We start from the raw sequence: 7500 nt of genomic DNA, 5'->3' as shown, positions 1-7500 counted from the left end.
ATTAACCCCTTCAATACTGGGACATATTTTTACCTTGAGATTTGTGTATGATTAGACCATTTTATTTACATTAGGAAGGATCTATAGAGGTGAGAAGATTAATGGCCATAATTTTCTCTATTTTAATCCCCCACATGAGTTTCTGAAGGTGTGTAAAATCGCCAAATAGTAACCAGAATGAATGTGGAAACGCGTCATGGTACTGAAGGGGTTAATGTTAAATTTGATACTTTTTCTGTGTGTGGTCGTAATTTTCATTAGTATTTCTCGTTTTGTTTTGTTTTTTATGCTAAACAATAAATTCCTCTTGGAGAAATAGCTATTAGAATTACTATGTTTATTTATTCATTTATTTATTTTTGTTGGTGTGTTGTTGGAATAATTGTTACTATTGCTACTAGATCTACAACCACCACCATCACCACCACCACCATCACCACCACCACCACCACCACCACCACCAGTTGGCACACTCTACAAAACAGCAATCAACATCAGGATTACACACGTAGGTACAATACATACAAATATATATATATATAACAAACAGTTTAAGACATCTCCAGGAAGCAATCTTAGATCCTCTCACCACCACCACCACCACCACCACCATTAACAACAACAACGACGACAACACCTGACCAATACATACATAAACAAACCGTACCCTACCAAAAATAGAAATAAAAAAAACATCACCAACTACAGACCCCTAACCACACAAGACTACCACGACCACCACCACCATGACCACCACACTATTCCTTTACCATCGCGGCACCAGCACAGTGGGTTACGAGGGAGGTCAGGGAATTGAGTACTGGAAGGGCCGAGTTGGACAATCGCCGAGCTGGTGGTGGTGGTGGTGGTGATGGTGCAGGGCTGGCAGAGGGCCGGGATGGGTCCATCTGGCGACTGTCCCGCGAGTGAGATGGGACAAGGGAAGGCGAGGAGGTAAATTAGTGGAGAGAGAGAGAGAGAGAGAGAGAGAGAGAGAGAGAGAGAGAAGGAGGAGACGAGAGGTTTACGAGGTCGGATAAGAGATAAGGAAGTAGAAGTGGAGAAAAAAAAATTGACAGATCCAAGGAGATAAATATCGAGAGAGAGAGAGAGAGAGAGAGAGAGAGAGAGAGAGAGAGAGAGAGAGAGATCAAAGTGAAGTGTTAACTATAAACATAATATACTCTACATAAAACTGACAGTAACATTTCACAAATAAGAACGAACAAAAGCGAATCAGATAGATAATGAGCAAAACTATAAACCAATAAAACGCGAAAGAATTTATAAGAAGGAGAGGAAAAAAAAAAAAACTATCATATTCACATACAAAACACAATTTAAATAACTTCCACTTAAAAACCAAAGCAGCAAATTATACGCCCAGAAGCTAAAAAAAAAAAAAAGAATTGAGGTGAATGTCCAGATGAATAAGAATAGAAATCAGTAAAGTGTGTAAAAATATAAAGCAAATAAGTAACAACATTTAAAGATAGAAGTAAAGAAATAAAGAAAGTAAGAGGAAGAAGAAAAGATAGATCAAGAATGAATGAACAGATAATTAACAATAAAAAAAATCAGTAAATTATATGAAGAATGATAAGAAGCAAATAAGTAACAGCATTTAAAGAAAGAAGTAAAGAAAAAAAGAAAGTAAGGAAGAAGAAAAGATAGATAATGAACAAGCATATAATTAGATGATACAGAAAAATAAGATTGAAGATAAGGAAAAAATTAACTAGAAATATTAAAAGTAGAGGAAGCGGAGATTGAAGAAGTAGAAGTAGGAGGAAGAATAAATGGAAGACAAAGTGATCAACAAACTCTTTAAGTAATGCAGTGTAGTAAACTTTAAGTGTTCCTCTTCAAGACGCTGTGGCTTTACTTCGTCTGGTCTTTATTGTCTGTACCTGACAGAGAGAGAGAGAGAGAGAGAGAGAGAGAGAGAGAGAGAGAGAATTTCCCCCACGAGATGAGCATGTGTACTCTCTCTCTCTCTCTCTCTCTCTCTCTCTCTCTCTCTCTCTCTCTCTCAACCGATTCCGCTTTCTTTCCCTCTCACTTTCCCTCCCTACACCTTTTCCACTCCTTCACTGGTGTGTGTGTGTGTGTGTGTGTGTGTGTGTGTGTGTGTGTGTGTGTGTGTGTGTGTGTGTGTGTGTGTGTGTAATTCACCACGGTCGTGTGCTGGTCTCCCAGCCAGCCTTCCCATATACGTGTATATATATATATGTATATATATATATATATATATATATATATATATATATATATATATATATATATATATATATATATATATATATATATATATATATATATATATATATATATATATATATATATATATATATATATATATATATATATATATATATATATATATATATATATATATATATATATATATATATATATATATATATATATATATATATATATATATATATATATATATATATATATATATATATGCAGGAGGGACAACTGGCCAAGGGCAACAGAATATGAAAAAAAAAGGCCCAGAGTTGCCATTTCCCTTAAAAGACACGTGAGTTAACCTAAATTCAGGGACAAATGTCTCGACACCTCTCTCTCTCTTAAAAGAAGTTAAGTCGTAGGAAAATGGAAATTTAGAAGCAGGTAGAGAGTTCCAGAGTTTTACCAGAGAAACGTATGAATGATTGAGAATATTGGTTAACTCTTGCATTATGGAGTTGGACAGAATAGGGATGAGAGGAAGAAGAAAGCCTTGTGCAGCGAGACCGCAGGAGGATGCATTTAGCAAGATCAGTAGAATAGTTAGCATGAAAATAGCGATAAAAGTTAGAAAGAGATGCAACATTTCGGCGGTGGGAAAGAGGCTGAAGACAGTCAGTCAGAGGAGGGGAGTTGATGAGACGAAAAGCTTTTGATTCCACCCTATCTAATAAACACTGTGTGAGTGGAAACCCCCAAACATGCGAAAAGTACTCCATACAAGGACGCATAAGGCCTTTGTACAGAGTTAGCAGTTGGAGGGGCGAGAAAAACTGGCGGAGGCAGTACAGAGCTCATAGACCGATTTTCGGGTAGAACTGAGACTACGCCACAAAACACACACCGGGAAAGCGAGGCCGCAGTCCCTCGAGTTACATCCCGTACTTACTTGCTGCTAGGTGAACAGGGGCTACATATTAAGAGACTTGCCCATTTGCCTCTCCGCGCCCGGAATTCGAACCCCGGCCTTTTCGATTGTGAGCTGAGCGTGCTAACCACTACACTAAGCGGTGTGTGTGTGTGTGTGTGTGTGTTCGTATAGATGTGTATAGAATTATGGAGTGGTAGATTGAAGAGCAGAAGGAAGAAAGAAGATGGAGGAAAGGGGAGAAGAGGAGTAGGAGGAGGAGGAGGAGGAAAGAAGGCAGGCTGGCACCTCACCGGAAGAACATTGAGACATTCCTAGGAGGTGAGGAGGAGGAGGAAGAGGAGGAAGAAGAGGAGGAGGAGGAGGAAGTGAAGGAGGAGAAGCAGCAGCAGAAGGAAGCGGAGATAGCGTGAGAATCTGCCTCCTCCTCCTCCTCCTCCTCCTCCTCCTCCTCCTCTCTAGTAGGTTAGTAGATAAACAGACAGATAGACAGACGGAAAGATGGAGATATAGGTAGTAGATAAAGGAGTCGATAAACGAGAGAGAGAGAGAGAGAGAGAGAGAGAGAGATGAGTAATGAGCAATGAGTGACACTAATACATTGTTCCAAGGATGTTAGGTTTAACTGCGCCTCTTTGGTGGGTGGTTACTGTCATGGCGGAGGAGGAGGAGGAGGAGGAGGAACAAGATGAAGAACAAGGAAAAGAACATAAAGAAGGAGGAGGAGGAGGAGGAGGAGGAACAACAAGAAGAAGAGCAGAAAGGAAAAAAAAAACATGAAGAAAGAAGGAGGAGGAACAAGAAAATAACAAAAAGGAAAAGAAGATGAAGAAAGAAGGAAGAGGAGGAGGAGAAGGAATAAAAAAAAACGAAGAGAACATGAAGAAAAGAGGAGGAGGAATAAATGAATGAATAACAAAAATCAAGAACTTTTAATTTGAGAACACAAAGAAATATCAATAATCAAATAAGATGAAACAAAAACAAGAATAAATTTGATACAAGAAGATAACAAAAATAACTTAAAATATTGTTATAACTGAAACAGGAAAAATATTTATAAAGCAAAATATTAAAAAGAAGAGAGAGAGAGAGAGAGAGAGAGAGAGAGAGAGAGAGAGAGAGAGACGAGGAACGGGAGAGGGAGAAGGAAAAAAAAGTGAAGGTAGGAGAGAGTGCCTTGCCCTCCCCTCCAGGATATTTTGAGCCTTGCAGGGGAGCTGAGAGAGAGAGAGAGAGAGAGAGAGAGAGAGAGAGAGAGAGTGAGTTCTGGGTGCGAATGATGTGGGAGTCTTTCCATTAAGCAGACTGTCGTAAAATTTTCCTCCTCCTCCTCCTCCTCCTCCTCCTCTTCCTCCTTTCTCTGCATGCAGCATATTGCAAACAAATTGGAACTATATTAGATGATTCTCTCTCTCTCTCTCTCTCTCTCTCTCTCTCTCTCTCTCTCTCTCTCTCTCTCTCTCTAAGTTTGTTATTGTTAGGTATTGTTAGAGAGAGAGAGAGAGAGAGAGAGAGAGAGAGAGAGAGCACGTGGTGTAGTGCCGGCGCTATATGGAGGGGGGGAGGGAGGGAAGGAGGGAAGCTTCTCCAGTGGAGGTAAGAAGTCTTCTGCTGGGGATGGATGGGAGGGAGGGGTAATTCCAGCCTTAAAGGGGGTGCCTGGGGAGAGGTGTCATTCCTCCTCCTCCTCCTCCTCCTCCTCCTCCTCCTCCTCCTCCTCCTCCTCCTCCTCTCCAGCGTCGTGTATCTTCGAAAGAGCGAAATATTTTTAGGTATTGCTTTCTCTCTCTCTCTCTCTCTCTCTCTCTCTCTCTCTCTCTCTCTCTCTCTCTCTCTCTCTCTCTCATCTCTTCATTATTCATAGTCACATTGGTATCAGAGAGAGAGAGAGAGAGAGAGAGAGAGAGAGAGAGAGAGAGAGAGAGAACGTATAGATGAGATGAGATTGAAGGAAGAGGAGAGGAGGAGGAAGGAAGGAAGGAATGAAGGAAGGGGAATAAGAGGTGTCGGAGAAGACCCTAGGCACTGCCCCTCTTCTCTCCCTCTCCTCCTCCTCCTCCTCCTCCTCCTCCTCCTCCGTACCCCATTCATTTGACACCGCCAGGAAAAGACTCTGGTGGAGGGTGGAAGAGAGAGAGAGAGAGAGAGAGAGAGAGAGAGAGGGTAGAGGGGAGAGAACACGTGCGGAGGAGAGGAAAGATGGACGTGCAGGGGGTATGAAGAGCGAAGAGGAGGAGGAGGAGGAGGAGGAGGAGGAGAGCCGGGAGATGAGTGTAAGCAGAAACAAGAAGACATGAGGAGATTTTAATAGGGGAAGGAAGCACTACTACTACTACGACTACTACTACTACTACTACTACTACTTTTTTCTTTTTTTCTTCTTCTTTTCCTTGTATATTTCTGTCTTCCTCCTTCCTTCCTTCCTTCCTTCCTTCCTTTCTTCCCATTTTAACAACACTGACATATTACGAAAAAAAAAAAGACACGATAACATTTGACTCGATGATCAACAATAAAAACAACCGCTAAAAAACAACAGCCAATAGAATAACAGAACGAGACACAAAGAAAAAGATCCTGGTGCGCTCTCTCTCTCTCTCTCTCTCTCTCTCTCTTCGAATCCAGGTATAGAGGTGTTAATTAGTGACCAGGTGATACTAAAGGCCAGGTACTGAGTGAAGGGTTTCTCAGGTGAGGTGAGGGAACGACCTTGTAAGTAAAATAGTAGTAGTAGTAGTAGATGTAGTAGTAGTAGTAGTACTAGTAGTAATAGTGGTAGTAGTAGTAGTAGTGGTGGTGGTGGTAGCAGTAGCAGCAGCAGTAGCAGCAGCAGCAGTAGTAAAAGTAGTAGTAGTGGTAGTAGTAGTAACAGTAGTAGCAGTAGTAGTAGTAGTAGTAGTAGTGCAGTAGCAGCAGTAGTAGCAGTAGTAGCAGTGGTGGCAGTAGCAGTAGTAGTAGTAGTAGTAGTAGTAGTAGTAGTAGAAGTAATAGGTTTAGTTGTAGTAGTAGTAGTAGTAGTAGTAGTAGTAGTAGTAGTAGTAGTAGAAGTAGAAGTAGTAGTAGTAGTAGTAATCGTAATAGTAATAGTAGTAGTAGTAGTAGTAGTAGTAGTAGTAATGAATAGTTGTAAGTAGAAAGGTGAGCTGATCTTTAAGTGAGGCAGTTCGTGTGAGTGAAGTGAAGAAGGCACGGGGGGGGGGAGAAGGAAGATAGGAGGAGGAGGAGGAGGGATGAAGGGGAGGTATTCTGACAACTCTCGCGACTTTCAGCCTCAGTGCCAAGACTCTCGCTTCCTGGGGGGAGGAGGAGGAGGAGGAGGTAAGGAGGAAGAGGAGGAGGAGGAGGAGGAGGTAAGGAGGAAGAGGAGGAGGAGGAGGTAAGGGCACGTGATACTCAATGTGGGGTGACGCGTTGTGGAGAGAGAGAGAGAGAGAGAGAGAGAGAGAGAGAGAGAGAGAGAGAGATTGCCAAAAGTACGTGTTTGATGTGTTTATCAGTTTCTTTTATCATTTACGCATATTTATTTAATTTATTCTTTGATTTATTGCTCTCTCTCTCTCTCTCTCTCTCTCTCTCTCTCTCTCTCTCTCTCTCTCTCTCTCTCTCTCTCTCTCTCTCTAAACCGTAAGCCTTCTCTTTTGGAAGTTAAAAGTAAAAATGTGAATATCTCCTCCTCCTCCTCCTCCTCCTCCTCCTCCTCCTCCTCCTCCTCCTCCTCCTCCTCCTCCTCCTCCTCCTCCTTCTCCACTTCCTCTTATTCGTTATAACCTTTCCTTGTTTATTCTGCGTCTTCTTAACTTCCTTTCGGTTAGGTTTGATGTGTTTTTGTTACTTAACGTTTGGTTGCTTCCTGCTGTAGTAGTAATGGTAGTAATGGTAGTAGTAGAGTAGTAGAAAAAGTAGGTGTAGAAGGAATAGTAGTAGTAGTGGTGGTGGTGGTGGTAGTGGTAGTAGTAGTAGTAGTAGTAGTAGTTGCTGTTGTTGTTGCAGAAGTAGTAGTAGCAGTGGTGGGGATGGTAGTAGTAGTAGTAGTAGTTGTTGTAGTAGTAGTACAAATATCACTACAAATCAAATACAGACAGAGAGAGAGAGAGAGAGAGAGCATAATTTCCTTCAAACACCATAGAACAGTTTGGAAATGGCCTTAGTTTTTGTTTTTCATTGTTTTCATGTATTTATGTATTTATTTTAATTATTCAATTCACTTATTTATTTCATCCTTTGGGAGACAGGAAACATTACATTACAGCAAAAATAGTCAAAATATGCCATTAAAAAGGTTACACACACACACACACACACACACACACACACACACACACACACACACACACACACACACACACACACACACACACACACACACCAGC

At 41.2% G+C, this 7500-nt stretch overlaps 1 protein-coding gene across 2 annotated transcripts in view; it reads left to right on the top strand.

Annotated features, from left to right (window-relative positions):
- LOC123518588 (E3 ubiquitin-protein ligase MIB1-like) overlaps positions 1–7500 on the top strand; it is a 434884-nt gene that overhangs the window by 403076 nt on the left and 24308 nt on the right. The gene's annotated exons all lie outside the window — the stretch shown is intronic.

This window comes from Portunus trituberculatus, chromosome 44 (assembly GCF_017591435.1).
Source record: "Portunus trituberculatus isolate SZX2019 chromosome 44, ASM1759143v1, whole genome shotgun sequence".
Taxonomy (NCBI): domain Eukaryota; kingdom Metazoa; phylum Arthropoda; class Malacostraca; order Decapoda; family Portunidae; genus Portunus; species Portunus trituberculatus.
This window is presented reverse-complemented; position numbering and strand designations above follow the sequence as displayed.